The sequence below is a fragment of the Eurypyga helias genome, unplaced genomic scaffold (genome assembly GCF_000690775.1).
Source record: "Eurypyga helias isolate BGI_N326 unplaced genomic scaffold, ASM69077v1 scaffold6615, whole genome shotgun sequence".
NCBI classification, from domain to species: domain Eukaryota; kingdom Metazoa; phylum Chordata; class Aves; order Eurypygiformes; family Eurypygidae; genus Eurypyga; species Eurypyga helias.
In genome coordinates, this window is record NW_010252044.1 from 140,959 (window position 1) to 162,424 (window position 21,466).

Consider the following 21,466-nt stretch of genomic DNA (forward strand, 5'->3'; position numbering starts at 1 on the left):
CTTTCTGACTGAGGTCAGATTTTAAATCACTCCAGTAAAAGAAATGTGCAGTGTTAATTGTCCCAAACTACTTAATGTATGGACCAGTTGATGCTAATTATCTTGATCTCAGTAGCCTTGAGTGCAACAAAACAAGGCTGGATTTTTATGGTGTTTGGGGTGGGCATGTCTACTGTACAAGCCCAAGGGCTCTAACCTTTATGTGCTGGGGGCAATGTTGCATTTGCAAAGCTCTGTGCTGCAGCAAATGGGCTCAGAACACAGCCTGGCTACTGAAATTGGTAGAGCTGTGAAGATTTATGCTACCTGTCCCTTCATAGAGTTGAAGCCTGTCTTTTTATCACCACAGGTTCCACATCTTTGCAAGTGAGTGTAATTCACTGTGTTCTCTGGATTTAAGATCTGAGCTAATGACTTGTTCTGACACTGCTGTCTCTTGCTGAGCTTAGCTTTGAATACCCATATGTTTTTTTCTGTGGGTCTTGAATAAATCAAACAGTGCAGAGCAGAAATAGAAGGAAGGTTGTGAAAGGGAGAACAAACTAAGAAATCCATCCCGAAGAACTTTACTGTTGACAGTGCTTAAGGGCAGCTTTAGCAATAGCTGATAGCTCCCCTGATTTATGGGGTGGGCAGCATCTTAAACTTTGCTCCTTCATTTGAAAGCCCTTATTCTGAGAGTCTGCTCAGATGAATAAAGGTGGTGAGATTTGGCCCAGGGTTTTATCAGGCCATTGACCATAGTGATGCTGTCAGGTTACACTGGTAATGAGAAAATAGATTTTCTACATGCATAATTATAAGGTATTTTTAAGAAGTCTTAAACTTTGGTCTCTTTCCTTTTTTTGGAAGGAGACTGCAAGCTGTAAAACATGAGAAATGTCTCTTACTGGAGGTCACATTGCTGCCATCAGTGGTCATCTTCCCTTGCCAGATTTACTGCCACAAAATGGTTAGTCCAGAACCAAAATAACTGAACCTATGGGAAATCTCTAAAACGAGTACAACAGTCATGTCACTGCAGTGTGCTTAGGAAAGAGCATCTGTTAGTGCTGAGTAGGGCTAAAGAGGGGGAGCAGTTTAGTTTTGCTTTTTCTCTTTCCCCCTAAGACGGGCAGAAAAGTCTGCAGTGTTTTCAGTGTGCCAAACCAGCACTTGTGTGCACAGCAACTGGCAGAAAATGGAATTGTGTGTTTGTGACAGTAGACACAAATGATGCTGCCAAAGACATGCCCAGGAGCTTTCCTCAGCTGTGCCAGAAGCTGGTGCCCAGCTGAGATCCCAGGGACCGGGGTCACCCACAAAGGGTAAATTCCAGAGGTTATACCCAGGAACTTTATACCCATATAACTTTCCAGGAGCCTGATGGGTAGAGAATGATCCAAATCGGATTGGAGGTCTGCAGGGAGTTTTAATGCCCTGTCAATCAAGTTGCCCTTTCATTTTATAATCCACAGAGGCTGTGAAAGACAGTGAAAGAATAATGCAGGCAGAGGCTGAGTGAGCGGAGAGCACTGGGCAGTGCCCCTGTGTTCTCACGGCTACTTTGCATTAATCTGTGCTCTCGTATAGCTTTTCTTCCTCCTTCGGAGAGCTGCACACTACCTATGCCATGCTCCTGCCCGTGCTCTGGTGTTGCTGTGTGAAAGGTCTGCTTACTTGACCACAGCTTTGCAAAGCCATGCTTAGAGGTAGAGGGGGATTGTTCAGACAGCGTTTTATTGTTACTGGTTCAGTTTCTGCTACATCTGGAAAATGTGTTTAAAATGGACAGTGTAAGGCTATAGAAATTATCTAGAGATAGGATAAAATGCTTTGACATTTTCTGTTTAGCTTATTAAAAGGAGTGAGTGGTGATTAAATGTAGTCACTTTCCCTTTTGGAGAGAATTTTGGTACTTAGGGGCCTTTTTAATCTGCCAGAGAACACATAATATTTCATTGGAAGTTGAAGCTGTACAAATTGAAATTAGAGACTGGGCACATTTTTAATGCAATTTATTGATTATATTCTGGAACAAATTGCCAAGGGCAATGAAGATACTCAAGGGTTGAGAATGTATTGCCCCAAGAGGAGAATGTGTATTAGCTAAACACTAGCTTAGGCTTAGTCAAACCCAAATATATAATTTAGTTCAATGGATGACTGATTGGAGTTCAGTCTTCTGATACACAGAAGACCAAATTAAATATTCTAACATGCTTTCTTGAATATAAATTCTATGAGTATTACCAAGCAGAGTATCTGAGCCAGCCTTGGCAGACATGCCTTGAGAAGCTCTTGTCCTTCTCTTCCTGCTCCCTCTAAGTTATAGCTTTGTTATACAGGTGTTTACACATAATGTGCATGCATGCAAATACCTAAAACATGTGACGGAGGTTTTTCTCAGTGGCTGACAAGGAACATGACCAAATGAACTGATTATGCAAAAGTTCTTGTAGCATCAAGGTTTAGCTAGAGTATGAAAATCTCTTTACGGAAGTTGCATATTCTGCTTGGTAGTTAAATGTAGGTGTGTAAATGTGTGATGTGATAAGCTGTAGTGTTTCTGTGGCTAAAGACTATTTAATTCTATCAGCTTTATCATATCCACTTATTGTGATGCTTTGGGAAAAATTAACACAATTTCTGGAGTAATAACTGGAAATCCACTGTGCTGGTTTCAGGGACATCTGCTTAAGTTTCTCCCTTCATCTCCAAGTCATTGTACACCAGCTATCATTATTTTTAATAATTATTGTCCATGTGTCTGATTTTTCTAACAAATGTAGTAGTTATAGAGCATTTATCAGGGTTGTGTAGATTCTCTTCCATATTTAGTGTGGGTCAAATTTCTTCCTGTGTCTGTGGGTCAGTGCAACAAAATCATTGTAATAATAAATGGGATCTGGGATAATTGCCTTGATGACCCTTTGTTAGGCTAAGTTCTGTCACATTTCCTGGAAATATCCAATGTTAACTTATAACTTGGTTTCAATACATGTAAGCACTTCAGGGTGAGTTGAACTCTTTCTGGTTCTTTGTCTTGAAATATCAGGGTTCATAAAGTCATAAAATTCTTTTTCTCCTCTTTCCTCTGGCATCAAAATGAAAAACCCAATGAATTTTCTGTTGAACTAAGAACAAGTTAAATGTGCTCTGAGGTCATATACTGAAAGTGCTCTGTTGTGGATGAGATCCTGTCTGCAAAACACTTGACACGGGCACTATTGTGTGTGCAATAGAGGGGATGATACTTCACCCACAAAGGGAGAAGTCAGCCCAGCCTTGGCTTGACATCAAGTTGCAAACAAAGCCAGCAGCCCCTATCCCATCCAGCACACCACCCACTCATGCCTGACCAGCTGAATAGTGTTAATCTCATTAAATACAATTTGTTTAGTATGGAAAGTGGTGAGGCTAGTGCTTTGTACAGCCTGTGACAGAAACAGTGAATACTACTGATTTGTTGGGGTTGAGCATCTGTGATGCTCTGCAGTGGAAGCACAGCCAAGTGCTTCAGCACTGGAGTGGACACAGTCATGCTGGTACAGCCATTCCTCTGCTCTTTCCCCATTCCTCTGCTCTTTCCAGGGTTGCTGCTTCTTTCTAAGCATCTGAGAACTTCTCATTTGGTGCCTAGGATGGGAAGGGCTCCTGTTGAATTTTCATCACCTCCCTGATATATGCAAATTGCCTTAAAGTAATCCTGGAGCTTGGCATCAGACAGAATATTCCATGCTTGGCTTCATGGGCAATTCCTAGAAATTAAGCTGCTCTCACTTTAAGGATAGGCTTTCCCTGTAGTAAATCGGAACAGAAAGTTACTTCCCCATAGCTTTTTGTTTGTGATCAAACAAACCTAATGGCAAAAATATTTGCTCTGTAGCATAGCAACAAATAAATGGGCTGTTTAGCAACATGACTGAAACTGACCCTTAAAATAATAAAGCTTTTCCCATGCAAAGAGGTGGTGGTGTTGAGGTAGGTCGATGATTGTATAATACATAAACCATTGCATAATAAACTAAGAAATGCAGAGGTGCAATTCTGCTCTGGTCCACGGCCTTGGCTGTATCACTGTTTCTCTGGGCTCATGTTTCCCTTGGAGTCATTGAGACTTTTTTTAAACTTTAAGTGCCTCGTACATCTCTGCGCTACAGTATGGTCTTGCCTGATCTCTGTAGGTTCTAGATATTGCTGGAACAGAGGCTGCTGTAGATTACTGTGTTGCTGTTATGATAAAAACTGAGCAGACCAGCTCCTTTTTTCCTCCTGTTCTTGAGGATGTGAGTTAGTCCTGGAGTGGCAACTTTCCTGCTGGCTTTAGCCAGGGTCGGTGTTTGGCCCTGTTCTGAGGGAGTTAACCAGATCTAATTATTCACAAGCAAGTCCAGGATGAGTCCAGTATCTGTGATTTAAAGGTAGTTTTCAAAAGCATTTGTCTACTTGAAAAATCCCAGAGACCACATTTAATGCATACTGTCATTAAATAACAGCCTGTCAGAAGGCAAAGTCAGAAAAGCCTTTGTAGTCATTGGTGCTCTGTGCTGTATTTTAAGAAGGAAGCTAAGCACAAAGCAGACCTTAATTTCCTGTTTATCACTGTAAATCATTGAGTTGGTTTTCATTGGAAAAGCAGGGCTTATTTATGAACTGGAACAAACACGTGAGGCTGGTGTAAGTGCTTTTATTTCTCAGAATTGTATAATGTGCAGGGAAATTCCTTTTTATGGCTAGGATTTAATAGAAAGGAAGATGGGAAGTTCCAGTGTATCACAAAGCTGGAAGTCCTGGATGTCAGTGAACAGATGTTCTGCATTGGTCAGCTGCTGCCAGGCCAAGGACCTAATCCTTCATCAGTGATTTAAATTTCCTATGGATCTCTAGCTTACCATGAGCCTTAATTTAAAGGGCTTGTTTTCAATGACACTTTTCACACTGTATTCAGCTGGGGCTTGTGTTGCTTTTTTGGGGCCAGCTGTAGCTTTGCATCCTCAGCTTGCACGGGCAGTTTGCTGTCCCAGGTTGAGCTGTGCAGGAGCTGGGGTGGCAGGCCCTGGTTCTCTAGGGCAATCACAACTTTCACTTCTCTTTGGGGAAGGAAAGCAGCAGAACACTTCCATTTCTCTCTTCCATCTCCTTCTGATGCTTTTTATATGTGTGGACTTTTCTTTCTGCTTTTTATCTTTGTTCTACCTGGGAGCTTATAGAAGTGAATTTAATTTTCAGGTAAAGCATATTGTATAACTGCAGGCTGGGATTTACTTTTGTGCAGGCAAGTGTTTTCACTATTTCTTGGGGTCAGCATGACTTTGTCACTGATCCAACTCACTTAAGTGCAGCAAGGTGCTTGTAAAGCCTTGGAAGTAGGAAGTAATGCTCAGGTGAGCAAGTTGGGAGGGTAAAAAAAGCCTCCATGCTTGACTGACACTTTCACTCTGCCCATTTAGAGCCTGTACCTGGAATGTGGGATGAGTGGAACATTTTGTATTGTAATTCAAAGCTTTCTTTGCCCATCAAACCTGATTACTGTGTGTGGACCTCATGTCAGACTCCCTTTAATATTTTATAGGAATTGGTACAGCAGAGGCTGTTCAAGACAACTTTTTTCTACAAAATATATGATGGGGTCATTATTTTTAAGTGAGGATTACTACTTTATGGAAAGGGCTTTGCATTTAAAATGCCTTGGGTGGTCAGTTAACTGCATCAGTTTAAGCAAACTAACAAACTTGTAATTTGGGGGCTTTTAGGTAGATGCAAATCACTGGCCACACTTGTTTGTTTCCATTATTCCAAAGAGATTTTTTTTTTCCCAGAAAGGCTGCTTAATAAAAACCCAAACTGTGCGATCAGATACATGCATGAGCTGGGTTCATGCTTTCTAGGCAAATCACATGCTGTGAATAGTAGGCATTTATGTATGTATCTCCTGAAGTATGTTTTTTCTGGAGGAAAAATAGCATGGGACAGATAGAGTGCCTCTTCGGCAGGAAAAGGCAGGTATGAACTTTTTCCACAATTATGTTTGGGTTTGGAAAAGATGAGAGTAAAGTTATGCCCAGCTGTAGTTTATGCACACGTCTTTATCCATGTGCTGCTAGCAGCCCGGCTGCAGGAGCACAGCACCAAGCATGGGCTTGCTAAGAGTTCCCAACTATGTTGCTAAAAACAGCAGGGGATTACGCTAAGGTCCTTTATCTCAAAGGTATCTCCAGAGCCTGGCTAAGGGCTGGATGAACTGTTTTGATGACAACTCACTTCAAGCTTCTGACTGGTTGGGGATTTTCTTGTGTTCCACTTTGGTTTAGATATTTAATGGCTTTTATTGTCTTTTCACTTTTTTCCTGGATGAAGATTTGCAATTTTGCATTCTACTAATAGATAAATAGCAATTTTTGTGGAAGCTTATTGCTTTTGCTCTCATCTAGGCTCCTTTTTCCATGAAGGGTTGGACCAGATCACCTTTGGAGAGGTCCCTTTCAACCTGAGCTTTTGCTGTGATTCCAGGATTTTGGCCTGGCCCTGATTATTTGTCAGTTTTTACCTGAACATGTTAATCACTTTATTGAAGGCCAAATCTTTTTTTTCTTGTAACTTAGTTCTGGTCTGAAAGAATTAATTTTGAGATGATGTAAATCAGTAACACAGATGCCTTCCTAGTCCCTTTCCGCTCCTGGGCAAGCTTCAGCTGGACTGGCATTCATTTGTCATAAAGAGCAAATTTACTGCCTCTTTGTGCTGGAAATCCGGTGAGGTGTAGGTTTGTAATGACTGGGATTCCTGCATTTCCTGGGGTTGATTTGGCAGGAAACACCATCATTTACTACCACTTTGTTACGCTGGCTTTTCATGTGAACCTGAATGGAGTGTGAAAGCGCAAGCTTTGGCTTCAGGATTAACAAACCAACATTATATTATTACTGTGTGCTGCATTCTCACCCATTGTGGTGGCTTTCTTAGATTGCAAGGCAATTACTAGTATGTGAGGCTCTTCAGTGGAATGCTGGTGTAGTTTTTCCTTTAACTCTATAACACAAGAAGCAGATGAAAGTCTTGGTGCCTCCAGCTGCTTGATTGCTGTAAATAACTAATTTATAGAACCTGATTCATCCATTTGTCCATTATCTTAATGCTAGCTTAAAAGTAGTAGAAGTCAAGAGGTAGACTTAGTGCTTTATGCAGAGGAGAGGAATCTGCTCACTTAAGCCTCCCAGGTGTTTTGTCTAAGCAGGCAAAATTGGTCAGCCAGTGGTCCAGGGTACTGTCCTGTGGTCTGAAATCCTGCCTGTTCCTGTTTCATGGAAATGGATTTGGAAATTATTTAGGATGGAAAATGCTCCTCTATCTCTATATTCAGCTTTGAAAAATAACCCTATGTGCAGCTTATTCTGCTGGGGCCACCTCTCAAGTCACTGGTCCTTAACGGCCAAAAGTCTTGCTCCCAGATTTCTGTAAACATTTTGGAAGCTTTATTTGTAAACATTTAGCCTATTGATCTGGTTCTGAAGGATGGTGGAAGATTGCTGCTCCTGAGGCTGACATAAGAGGTGGCAGGTTCACATCACACTCCTTCCTGCTTCATCTTGCAATCGTGTTTTACAGTTATCCATCCCCGTGGCAGTTACTGGAATGCTGCGTGGCAGGGAATGTCCCAAGGCTCTCCATAACTCTGTAGAGTTAAAGAGAATATAATAAATTGCATCTGAAAATGTCCACTTGGGGAATCATTATGGTTCTATGAATGTCAGTAGAAGGAAAAAAAACCTGTGCTGTGATGTAAGAAGCAGCAGTTGGCAGCAAAACCCTCTGAGCAGGGGAAATCTAAATAGGAGCCACTTATTAACCTTGTGCTGCTCTGAGTGTTTCCCAGAACATCCCTTGGTGCCTCGACTTTCTGCCAGGGCACCAGCTGTATTCCCTGTCCAGCCTCCTCTCACCCTGAGAAGTGTTACCACGGTGCTCCCAAAACCCACCTGCTGCCTGTTGCCAGGGCTGGGGGCTTTCTATGCATTGACAGCCCTAATTGAAGAGCATTTAATTGCAATTAGGAGTAGCCTGGGTGATACATGGAGGCACATGTGGGCATGCTCACAAATGAGCACATACGTGGAAATAACTCCTCTTCCCCTGCACTTGATCTACCTGGAATATTTTTTTTTATCTTCTGTTAGTTTGAGAAACTTGTCACATCATCAGCCTGCAGAAGCAGGGCTCAAAGGGCACAGATCTTAAACTGGTGGGAGCTCTGCAGCTTTATGGAAATCAGCAGGGAGAAAAAGGCTGATTGAAAGTATAACAGGCTGACCATACATTTTGAGAGAATCTCTTCAAATAAAAACAATGAGAGCTTTTTCCTTTCCCTAAGATGAAAACGGAAGCAACAATTTCTGAAATTGTCATGGGAGTGTAAGAAAATCTGTGTGTCTCTGTAAAAGTCTGCTAGTAGCAGTATGGGGTATTCTTCTGCTTCTTTCTTTAATCAAATATAATATCTCTCTGGAGGCAACCTGCTGAGCAAGTGCTGTTACAGACTGTCCAGCACACGATGTTGTACATGCAGAGATGATTCCACAAGAAATACAGCCGCTGAATTTCACCTTCTATTTCTGTTAACACCTTTGTGCCTGAAAATAGGGCTGTTTAACTTCATGAGGTGACACCTCGGATATGTTTGGGTCCTCAGTTCCAGGCTGATTGTATACAATTATGGCTACTTAAAGGATTGAGGAACACCTTGTTTTAGCAACACTGAGGTTAACACTAACTGCTGGTTGAATTCCTATGGAAACTCTGGAGATACCCTGGTTTGCTCTGCAGTGATTCATCAGCTGTATAATACCGTTCCTGCAAACAACGCAGTGGGGAACACTTCTGTCTTTTCTTTTAATAGCATCTTCTAATTTACTGGGAGGAGTTGTGATCAGAGTCAGACACCATGGGATAATCGCCATCTTCCATGTCAGTGCTGGTAATATTTCTCTTCATGCATAGATAGCTTAATTATCTCGTGCTGTAAGGGATTAAATGCACAAGGAAATTCCTCACTAGCCTATTTTCTTAACCTTTTCCTATTGCGGACAAGAGCTTGGTTATAAATGCAGGCTGTAGAACTGGTGTGTGCTGTGATGGCCAGCCCAGCCTGCCTGCCGGTGGGCACAGTATCCTCCCACCCTCCCGGGGCTGAGTGCCAGACCCCTGTGCCCAGCACGAGTGACCTGCATGGGGAAGTGACAATACACTCTGGACAGCTTTTCCTAATCAAAAGCTGTTTAACTTATATAGGTCCTGGCAAGTCTGAAGAGGACAAATCCTTCTATTTTAGATGGTTATAGATCCTGAAGATAAATTATGATTTTTTCGAAGTATTTACTTTTAATAGAGAACAGGAAGATGGTCATAGGCGTTTGCTGGGGAACAGTTTGACTCATTTTCAGACTGAAAATTATTTGTCAGCCTGTGCCATGAAAAATGATGGGTACTGCATGCCAAGCAGCTCTCGCTGGAGGACTTGTGAATCTGGGAAGGTGTGGAATCAGTCATGAATTTCACTGGTAATGAATAGCTAAGCTAGTGAGGACTATCACCCCTTTTTGTTTTCTGAATGCTGTGGCCAGGGGACTGAGGCACAGCCTGGAAAGCGCTGCCACTGCTTTCCTTCTACGAAGTTTTGTCAGCTAAAGTATCACAGAACTCGCATGCTGAGAGTTTTTGTCCACAGGAGGTGGTGAAATGGGAATAAATGCAGGTCCCAAAGCATAAAATATTTAGAAAACCCTTACTAAAGGCTACATACAGCAAAGGCATCATCCTGCCCTTGTGTACTGCTTCAGGTGAGCAGTCTGTTGGGAACCGGTGCATTGCAATTTTGCATCATTTAGCTTATTACATACCAGCAGTTGCAGGAGTGCACAGAAATGACTGCAGCTCCTGTTACAAGAAAAAACCTTTCTAGAAGCAGAAGATGGAGCTGGCTCTACCAAAACCCTCACAATACAGGTTACCTGTGGGTGGTGACATGGCAAGAGTCAAAATTGACAAAAAAATTTGCCATCTGATGTAAAGAAAATGGGCTGAGTAGCAGAGGCATGAACAGGATTAGTGATATAGTGATTACTGATTTATCAGTGATGCTGAGGTAAAAGCTGGAGAATGTTAAAACAAAGGAGCCAAAACTCTCTTCTATTGAAATGCACAGAAGCTGTTGAAGTTCATTAACCTGATTTAACAACCCATACCAACCTGGCAGGCAGTGTTCTTCTGTTGCAGTGGGTATGCTTACTTGTATCCCTTCTCAGTGCTGAATTAGTAAATGTGCAAATAAAAACATAAAGTTCTGCACAGCAGCCGCTGATCTGGATGAAGTCAACTGATTCTGACAATTAGAGTAATTGCTTGGCTTGCCTGGTCCCTTCTCTACTTCCAACTCTTATTCAGCCCTTGATGGTATCAAATAATTTCCTGAATGAAACAGCAATTCTGCCTCAATAAAATATTTATGATTGTGTTGAGTGTTTCCTGATCTCTGCTTTGAACCTGCTTTTTCTTTATTTGTTTGAGATTCATGTTTCTCCATAGCTCTGGGATGGAGAAACCAAACCCCACTTGTTACATGAGTGACATGAACTACCTGATTTGGGAGGTTTGAAATGGGCATTTGGTTGTTTTCAGCTCTTCTCCTGAGGCCAATACCCATCTGAAGATGCTGATTCTCAATATTTCATTTTTCTAGTGAATGAACCCTTGGTTAAGAACGGACTTCTATAAAGCAGATAACTTATACTGTGTTTAAAATTACAATCTGGCTATCTTCTACCACCATCCTTGATTCTTATTAGCTGGTTACAAGTGAATTCTCTTCCATCCTCAAGATGAAATTAAGTTGTAGCTGTGAATTTTCTCTTAGGATAACATTTTTCTTACTCATCCAACCGTGAGTCCAGTCCCGAGCTGTAGTAACTTTGGATATAAATGTAAGCATGACATCTGAGGCACTGCCAGAACTATTTCTTCTGGGTTTTATTATTATTAATTTAATATCAGGCTTGTGGCCAGCTAACTGGCACTGAGGATATTTGTTGTTTATTGAAGGTTAAAATGGGATTGACCCTCTGTAGATGTTTTCTTAATGCTTCTTTTATAACTGATGCCAGACAAGGTGACTAAATCTAATACACCATAAAAGCTAAAATGGAAAATGAGCATCTGCTGCCTTATTTTGTTGTTGACCAGTCAGAATGACTCCAAATGGGAAGCAGCTCTTGTTGCTCTGCTTGGAGAGGCTGCGTGCTCCTTCTCAAATCATTTCTTAGTTGGTTTGGAATATTGTTTTCCTCTGACCAAATATGTGTATTACAAGTGTTGATATTGCTGCTTTGGTAAAACACTACATACTATCCCTCATCAGATGCTCACAGAGTATCGCCAGGTGGTAGTGTCTAAGACTTTGAAATGATGGATGATTCAAAAAAGAAGCTGGGCTCAGTAGCAGTGTCATACCAGCCATCACTCACCAGATCAAAACTGGGGTCCATTCTACAGGGAAGCAAATATTCCACCTGCCATTTGAAAGTCTCCAGGAATGGATCTGGGATGAGTATAGCACTTTGGGAATGGCAGTATTTCCTTCATCTTGTACAGGAATGAGGGAAAGCTGGAGTTAAGGAAACCATCCTTTTCTGGAAATTCTGCCTTACTTCTTCATGAGACGAGGGGTGGGTGACACATGATGAACTGCAAAACGTATTACAGCAATCACTGTTTTACAGTAGTGCAACCCATGACCCGCTGCTATGCCGAAGCGTCAAAGATTTGAAGGAAGGGGTGGGAAGTGCAATTGCTGCTCCAGTAAAATCGTGTTGCATTCCCCTGAAGTGGTGTGACTGACTTCAGTGTCAATGAGAACCTCCAAGTTTTTGCATCTGATTGCCTGGATCTCCAGATTTCCTTTCCTTATCAGACATAAGCATTTAAATTATAAATATATTCACCTGTAGGTTGCACCCACTGACAAGTGTTTAGGAACAGGCTGGGGCAGAGGCAGTGTTTTTTTGGCCTGATACTTCCTATATAATGGTTCATTGCAAGGGCAGACCCACTTTTTAAAAGGGTTAATATTTATGGCCAGAAATAACTCTGCTCCTGTCATAAGGATATATTTCACAGGGCCTTTTATGGAAAGAGGTGGCTAGTTGTCCCAGGTTCCTAAAGGTTAATTCTGTGCTTTAATGCTTGCCATCAGGTGCATGTCTGCCCTTGCTGAATTAAGCCAGTTGCTGGGAGGGTCTGCCAGCAGTTCAGAATTAGAGCTCTTTCCCAAGGTGTGTAGAGTATGTTTTTTCTCCCTTTTGCAGCTATTCATATCACAGCCTCATTCCTGCCATGAATATGGGTGTGAAAAAAGCCTTTTGCACCTCTGGAGTTTGGATGCCGAGAGTCTGGCTTTCTTTTTAAGCAGTGCACTCTGGCCACTTAACCTCATCCAGAATGTGTGAGCAGAGCAGAACTGAAGGGCACAGAAGGCATGGACTTGTAAGGGGATTGCAGCAGGGTCAGTTCAGCTACCTAGCTTTCATCTTTCCTAGAAATCAAAACAAAATACCCCTTTCTTCTCCCTGAATCTAGGCAATTTGAAAAGTAATTTTTTTGTGATTTACTCCTTATGTAACTTGGTTTAATGATGCTGATTGCCACCAATCCTGCACTGGAGAGTTCCCAAGGATGGCTCTCAGAGGAGGCTCAACTGCTAAGCTGCCAGAGTGCAGGGGAGGGCTCGAATAATTAAACTCACAGGCCTATAAGGAGTTGCACTGTAATTTCATTTGGTTTTAGAGTTTAGACACAGCTAGAAAGGCTCAGAAAGAAGTGAAATGGCACAGGATAAAGATAAACCCAGCCCCACAGCCACACACCACCAATTTTAGGCATGTGGCTCCCTGCCTGTGATGTGTTGTAAACATCTGGGCTATTTACTAAGCTGGGATGAAATCAAGCAGGGGTGGCTGAGTGGGGTGATGTCGAGATGACAGTGTCTGACCCAGATGCCAAGTGGTTAGATAACAGATAATGGGTGACAATATGAGGCTTTGTCTTATCCTTGGAGTGGCAGTTGGCAAGCGGCTCCTGCCCTGCTCTGAGCCTCAACAGCAGGTCACAGTTGGAACTTGCTTGTTGAGCCCTGTAAAAAAGGTATCTGTGAATAATACGAAAGGGAGATAAAACAAAATGCAAAGCATTTATCAGTGTTCACTTTTTCCTCATTCTTCCCTTCCCAGATTTCCCTCTGACTCCAGCCCATAAGTTTTCCCTGGACTGTATTTCACTCTCTGTTGCTTATCTCTTGTCACCTTTTTCCTCCATCCTCTTAATCTCATTTTTGTCTACTCTTTTGTTGTCTTTTCTGTCTCTTCTGAGCAATCTTTCCATCCTTGGTTTGTTTTCATTGCAGCCTGCAAAAAATTGCTTTCTCACTTGTGCTTGGGCAAATTAGTGTTTGCTGACATATGTGTTTCTCTTCCAAAGAGCTCATCAGTTTGGGCAAGAGTGCTCATATTCAGCTTCCTCCACTGAGCTTGAAGTCTTATAGCTGCCTTTTATTTTATTAGTTGGGTTTTTAATAAAAAAGAAAGATAAATAGGAATCCAGCCACATATCTTCTAAAGCAATTTTCTTGCTGATATTTCAGTTAAGTACTGAACAGTATTCCAACTCTGGCATATTTTTCTACATTAATCCTAAAATGGCACACGGTTCTGGCTCTGTACAGTATCTTAGGCAGCTGGAAGGCAGCATAAGTATGCAGTGCCTGAGTCATGGTACCATACTTTGCAATAGGTGGAGTTAGAATTTTTATTAGGAGTGTAATTGATTATTTGCCTCCACTTTGGGTTCCTAAATGCAGTGTAGCTGTCTTGTTGCTGACCAAACAAAAAGGCAGTAACTGCCCCAAAGAGCTTAGAAGTTAAGAATAATGCCAAGGTGACAGATGGCTGGGAAAGATGTTGGGAGTGTGTGGACGCAAGTTCTGTTGCTCTTACAGTAATCCCCACCAATGCACGCTTTTCCTCTAAAAGCAAAAGGCCTAAAGTGTTACTAAGCCAGAAACTGCAACAAATTCAGCTGCATTTTTAGCATAAGGGAATTTTTTTTTTTGCTCTTTTGGTATAGATTTCCTATAACAGGAGCCAAACCCAACATACCTGCTGCAACCATCTGAATGTAATCCTGGGCAAATAGGCACTTGATGCACTGTTTGAAATAGTCAGTGAAAATAAATATTAGTCTGAGGTATGTAATGCAAACAGGAACTTCAGGTCTAAGTGGTGAAAAAGCCATGAAGCACCAGCTCACATGGGATGTTGAAAACCTCGGGCCTGGTGCTGTGAACCTTGCTCACCGTGTAGATGCCCTTGAATTCAGTGGGATGGAGCAGGACCATGTGTGAGCATAGGAGTTATAGGACTATCCCTTTGGCTTTAAATTTTGGAGAGACCCAAGTGGTTCTGGTGATGTGACTACTGTCAGCTCGGAGCAAATGCTGTTGGAGCTGCTGTTGGACAGAAATCTTCTGGTACCAGGGAATCATAAATTAGTGGAGTGTTACAGCAACAAAACACCTGTTGGTACAGGATATAATACAGATGCGATGTAATATTCTTACTTGCACATCTCTTTGGGAGTTGGCTCTTTCTGCACAAGATGCTTAATGACTGTGGAGGGCAATGCCTGCATTACTTGATGGTTTAAGCAGTTCCCATCGCAGTGGGAAAACGAACTCCCTGTTTACAGATGTACTGCAAGGTTCAAATGCAGCAAGATGAGAAATCTGTCACTTCTGCCCACTGCCCCTGCTAGGAGAACTGAGTTGGTACTCTGAGGTGATGAATAGGAAAAATAATGACTTTTCATAGTTGCATCTTCCATTGCCTGTCTGAAGATAAAAAGGTATTTATAAGAATTGTTCCTGTTCCAAGCTGAGGGTAGTGCTTATTATTGAAATTTGTAAGGGGGGTTTATTACTGATCTCAGTGGGCTGGGGGGCTGGTTTTGATACCGGCTGATGGCTGCTCTTCACTGTCAGTCAGACCACTAGTTTTAACTAAACAAAACAGCTCTAGGTTACCCTAGGTCTGCAGCAATTGTGGGGATAGCAGGGATCACATGAAGCAGCAGCTGTTTTCTGGTGTTAGGCAGGGATGGAGGAGAACAGAATAGTGAATTTTTGAGCCAATAATGGCTACTTGGATTCTGAACAATATTTTCTATTAAATTGTTCTGTCTTTTAAACTTTTAAAAGTTATTGAATAATATAACATCAGGTTCAGCAAATCTGAATTTTCTAATTCTCTAAAAACATTTCTAACACGATGTATCAGCCACGTTTCTAATATTACTTTTGAACAATGTACAATGTGTTCTGTTTGAAATACCTGGGAACATCAAATTGGGTCCAATGACTTTCATAAAAATACAACTGATAAAAAGACTGTAATCCAAGAGCACCATTAGCAAAAGGCATAGCTTAGATAAAGCAAAAGGGACATTTGGTTTTAATGGTAATTGCAAAAACAGCCTCCTATTAAAAACATTTCCAATTAAATCATCAATTTGCTTTGTAGCATGTGGAATGAAGTTATTAGAAATGGCTCTGTAGTAGTGGGTCTCTTCTGTTATGGGAAAGGGTATTGATTTGGTGCCAGGCTCCGGTTAACAGAAGTATGCAGTAAGCCATGGCACTATCATTGCATTAGGATTCTTGTAGTAATTATTTTCTAATTAGAACCAATGAGAAATTGTGCCATCATTACTCAGATAAACATCCCCTTTGTTAAAATAAGGACTGTGACTTCTGGGCACTTGGGTCAAAATGCAAAGCTTGGAGACTGCAGTGAAGCTCTCACTGATGACAGTGTCCCTGTGTAAAATACACAGCAGAGTTGGGCCTTCTGCTTTGGAATGCTTGCTCTGCCTTGGACTTCACTTTTGCTATGTATACTACAGATTTGTGCATATGAGATTGCTTTTTCTTTAAAAAAAAAAAAAAATTGTGGGGAATGTTGGGGGCCCTGTTGGATTTCTCCGATTGCTTGGCTTTAACTCTGAGAAAACCTTGGGGTAAAGTCTCTTTGGTGCTAGTTCTCTAGAATTTCTCCCTCAGTTTTAGGACAGTGTGATGGGGAAGGTTATGTGAAGCTTTGAAATAAGTGCTAGGACTTACCTTCAAAGGAAAAACTAGTGTGAAAGGCAATGACTTCGTATCTAAGGAGTTCATACTGCCTGCCTTAGCATGATATTTCTCCCTCAATATTGTCCTTTTTTGCTGTTGCATTGTTATGGATAGGTTAAAGCCCCTACCTTTGAATGGAGCCTTTTGTATTGATCCATTCCATTGTGCTGCTGAGGCTGATCGCTGCCTGTTTGCCCAGGCTAGTGTTGTGTTTGCTCGGTGGTGACGAGGGGAGAAGGGATTCACTGAGTTTCTCCTCTGGGATGCCTACAGCCAGCACATCTGGGTTGAGGTTTCCAGCCCTATCCATGCCTTCCATGATGAGGATTTCTTGCAAAGGCTCCACTGCCTTCAGAGCAGACTGGTAGGGAGCAGCTAATAAGCTTTTATGGGAAATAAAAGATTTTTGGGGTTGCCTAGGTGCCAAATCCCAGGGGTATTTATGTGGTGTTCCTGGGAGAGAGTGGCCTCAGCAAGCCTACTTGATATCAGAGGAACTGACCTCTTTTACTTTGCATTGTAAGTATTAATCCAACTTCTCAGCAGAACTCTGTTGTGGTTCTGACAAGTCACCAGAAACTTCAATACTTTGGCACAAAGATCACTTCTCCTTTTGACAGATTACAGTAAGAAAATTCCCTGTGGTCAGTGATGCTGCTGTCTGATATGTATTTCCAACAAGTTTTATCTTTGTCAAGTTTCCTGAAGAAATCAGACTTCATGGCTGTTGAGCTGAAAAGGGTTTCTTTAGTGCTTTTTTGCACCTCTTATGTTTGGGGACTTAGCTTTTGACTTTTATGTAATTTTTTTTATAACGAGAGGTGGGAAGGAGCAGAGGGAAACAGGAAAACGAATTCAACTTGGCATGTTTAACTTGTCTTTCTATCCCGCAGCCAAACCAGGAAGGAAATGTCTTGCTGTTGGCTGCTGTCCTTTCTGGATGTGCTTAACTGTTTAAAATGTGAAGACTGACCACCCTGGGGTTCAGTGCCAAATTTAAGCTGGTCTTGCTGGGTGGCAAAACCAGAGGTGTGTGACACGGTGGTGTTTGCGAGGGGTTGGAGGGGACAAAAAGAAGCAGGGATCAATAAAGCACGAGTTCTCTGTTACTGACTATAGCATTCTGAATGACACAGCAATGTCCAAAAAATGTATCATGTTGGGTGATTGAGGATTTAGTGAGATTACCCTTAATCTTCCTCAGTCAATAAAAAAGGAAACGAGTAGATCCTTTCTTCTTAGAAAGACAATGACATTTAGTATGTTTGCTAGAGTTGAAAATTGGCACAATGTGTTTCATGTCATAATAACGTTTAAATCTTCATAAGTCTAGACACTAAACTTTATCTGCTTTGCCCTAGTGCATCCACAGCTAAATAAATTTTTCTGAGAAGTTCTGAAACTCCTTATCTGTCACTCATATATTTGCCTGGTGATAGAAATAAATTTCAGTAGTAGAGATGCTGCTGGATTCTTCTAGTTGTCATTGGAAAAGACAACTTTAAGCAGACACAGGCTTTATCTGTCTTGAAAATTGAGCTGCTGCCTTCTGCTTTGGTGTTACCTCATTTTCTTATTACCTGTACATTTTGAGTAGAAATGAAATGAGCTGAAATTGAGTGTCTACTTGCACCCCATTTTTAGAACTAGAACTGGAATACAAGTGGTCTAACACTGAGGATGCTAAACTGAGATGGAGGGACCTGGATTCAATTTCTTGCTCTGTCAGCACTTTGAGGTGTCAGGTAGAAAAATCCTGTGTTAGAGCTAGGCAGTAATTTGTCTGTCTCAGGTTTCCACTTCAAGTGGAAAAAAATACTTGCACAACTTGCAATACTTCTTAATATGTTAGAGATTGGAAGGTTATAAAATACTTTATTGTAGATGTAAAGGGCCTGTAAGATTAAGCGTTGTTTTCGCAGTGATACCTAATAAGAAAGCAACAGCACAATCTTGGCTGCAGTGAGATGTAATCTGAAGAAAACCATGTGTGAATGTTGAACACGGCTCACCTGCGTGCCTCTGGAGATGGGGTCTGATGATGATGCTTGTGTTAGGCATTAATGTATCTAGAGCTTACTGATATGCCACGCAAGATTTCTGTAATAGAGCAGATGAACAGTTAGTTGTGCACGTGGATTTAGCATGTGGGCCTCAAAGTGGTCACAGTTTGTTTTTTTGTAGAAAATGAGCTGTGCAAGGCTCAGGCTGATTCATGGGAACTGCCTCAGGTCTGCAGGCTAAGCTGCTGTGGCACTGTGCTTGAGAAAAACCCTCCAGTTATTGGCTGTCTTGAGACCAGAAGGGTGTTCTAAGCCCTTTGCTGGATTGGATTTTAGAATGAAATCCCATTTCTTTGAGTGTAGATGCACAATCATATTCTGATGATGGTTCCAGCTTTTGGGACAGTATCTCAATTCAAGTCTGAATTTCAGCTTAAACTTGCATGCAAGTAAAATCTCTGATGTTAAATTTTTGCACTTTTGTAACATCCAAGTGAACCTGTCATGGGTAAAGCCCCATTACAGACAATGTCTAAATACCCAGCAAAATATTAGTCCCTGGCATGGTAAAGATGAGCCCTGGAAGTTTGCAGTCTGACCATAAAACAAGAGGAGGGATAGCTGCATGGGCGGGAAAGGGAGCAAACAGCCTGGTCAAGAAAACATGAAACTCAGCAGGAGGGAAATACCACCAGTGAACAAGCTCGTTCATAACACATTTTGAACCAATACTGAGCTTATTTGATTTTGAAGTTTGACTCGTGAATCCTGCATGCTTGGATTTAACATCCCCCTGCTTAGGTGACCTGTCCTAGTATGTGTGTGTGTTAGACTAGATGCTCAGATCGCTCCTGCAGCCTGACTTTCCTATTTCTGGTACTTCAAAAATGACATTGAACCGGAAAATGTCAAGTGTTTTTCATAGTTTGTTAATGGATATTTCATAATAAATCTTTCTCTAAATAGTAAAATACCTCTCCTGTATGGACACTGGCTGTTACAAGCAGCTTGAACAGCATTTGGCACTGGAATTTTGTCCATTTTCACCTTTTTGAGTGTTCATAAATGTTTGCAAATTTAGAGGGTGATATTTCTTGTTTTTCTGCCAGTGAGGGAGAATATTTGGTGATGAAAAACATGATTTTTAGTTTAAGCAACATCTCATGGTATTAGAGATTTGCCACACATGGAAATACGTTGTTTAAATTGCAATGTTCTTATTTTCACCTTACTAGAAAATCCATCTGTCTCCAGACCCATAAAAATATCCCAGATGAAAATGGAAAATGGTATAGACAGCAACAGTCTTCCAGGAAAATGTCAGCAAATCTGTTACCCTTCCTGCCTTCCTTCATGTAAATACTAATTAATTTGGGATTCATATAGTATATAAAATGAATATGGAAAGAAATGGGAGAGAATTGCAGCCATTCTCAAGAGTTTCCTGTTTCTCTAAAACCTGATGAATTTCAGTGGTCCGTGCTACTGGAAGAGAAAGCTTTTAAACTCTCTATCTGCAATTCTGTTTGTAGCAATTTCCATGGCTCTGCTAACTTCAGTTGAAATATTTGAGCTTGCTCAGGGTTTGGCATTCACTCTGTGCAAACGTGTACACTCACAATAATCAACTTGTATAAATGGCTGTGAACAAACACCCCTTCGTTGTTTGATCGGCTCTAGTCCGTTACTGGACTTGCCTGCACTGCTGCAAAACTCTAGAGCATCTATTGAGAGTATTTCTGATCCTGAATTTAGCCATGCAGTTAAAATATCCCATCTATTGGGAGAAATGCTGGTGAGGTTAAGGAAAAAGCTGTCTTCTGGTGGGTGTGCAAAGCTTGCCATCTGTCTGACCCCAGAGGTACAGTGCAGTGATGCAGTGTAACATATGCTGACTCCTCAGCTTTACAAATGATTTCTGATGTTGATACTGGGGTTTTCTCTCTTGCGATCACAGCTGCGTACCACTCTGTCACAGATGTTTTTTTGGCAATTAAACAAGCTGTTACTGCTCACATTGAGTCCTGGCTCCCCAGTTTTATCTGGAAACCTTTACCTTACAAATGGTTAATTACACAGCTTCTCTCAATCCCCATGAGCTGCTTTTTTCAAGTTTTCTAATTTACATTGCCATGACTGGGCAGCAGTGAATCAAAGCCCAGCTGCAGCTACTGATCTCCTATAACCCTTTTTTCTTAGTTGTAATTTCAACTATAAGCTCAACAATAAGCCCATCTCTTAATCTCAGCATGAACAAATGGAAAATGGTCAAATGACGCACAATTTTAAGCTTCTTGCTGTATAAATTAGACAGAGTGCGTCAGTTCACTGGAATACTCTGACCTTTTCTCCTTAAAAGTATTGGGGGGGGAAAAAAAATCTGGGTTGAGCCCTAGGTTGTCTTCTGTATTTACAGTGCACAACTGCCGAAGCATAGGGTACCAATATGTACAGAAGCTGGTGCTTAAAATATATAGGAAAATGGAAGCCAGGGCATATAGTGTGCCTATAAAAGCCAGGCTGTTGCTAGTTTTCAGCAGCTAAATTTACTGTAGTATTTGTATAGGATAGTATTTCCTTTCCTTAAGTATAGGGAAGAGGGATATGCCAGCTACCTGAGGGATTTAAAACTGAATCACTAAATTTTAATTGGTATTACTCTTAGTGGTGATGCCAGGGCCAAATGTGGCTCACTCTTCCACTGGCGAGGCTGCTGTGGAGGGAAGGCAGAGCTTGGCTGGCTCTGTGCTGCGGGAGGGAAAGCTGGGAGCAGCTGAAGGCGGGCAGGTGGTGACGGGTGCCTGTCAGCGCTGGCTGCAATAAGCACTTGAGCAAGTCCGCTGCAACATCGCAGCATAATTTGAATATTAATCTTGCTTAATGCAGCCCGCAGCTGAGAGCGGGGAGCAAAGTGAGGTTATGAACTGATCTGGCTGTTACAGAAATCCACTTCTGCCAGTGTTACGGGGATGGATTTCTCCCCCTTGGTGCTTGTGGTGGTGTTGCAGTGCTGTTAGATCAGTGGGGTTTGGTTTCAAATTGCCTGCTGCTGTAAGAGCGAGTCATACAAAACAGTGTGCTTTATAAACTTGGCAGGAGGGTGATGTTCCGTGTGCGGGCAAGTTTTGTACACGTAGCCAACACATGGAGGAAAACTTTCATTGTATGTCATAGAATCATAGAATGGTTTGGGTTGGAAGGGATGTTAAAGACCATCTAGTTCCAACCCCCCTGCCATGGGCAGGGACACCTTGCA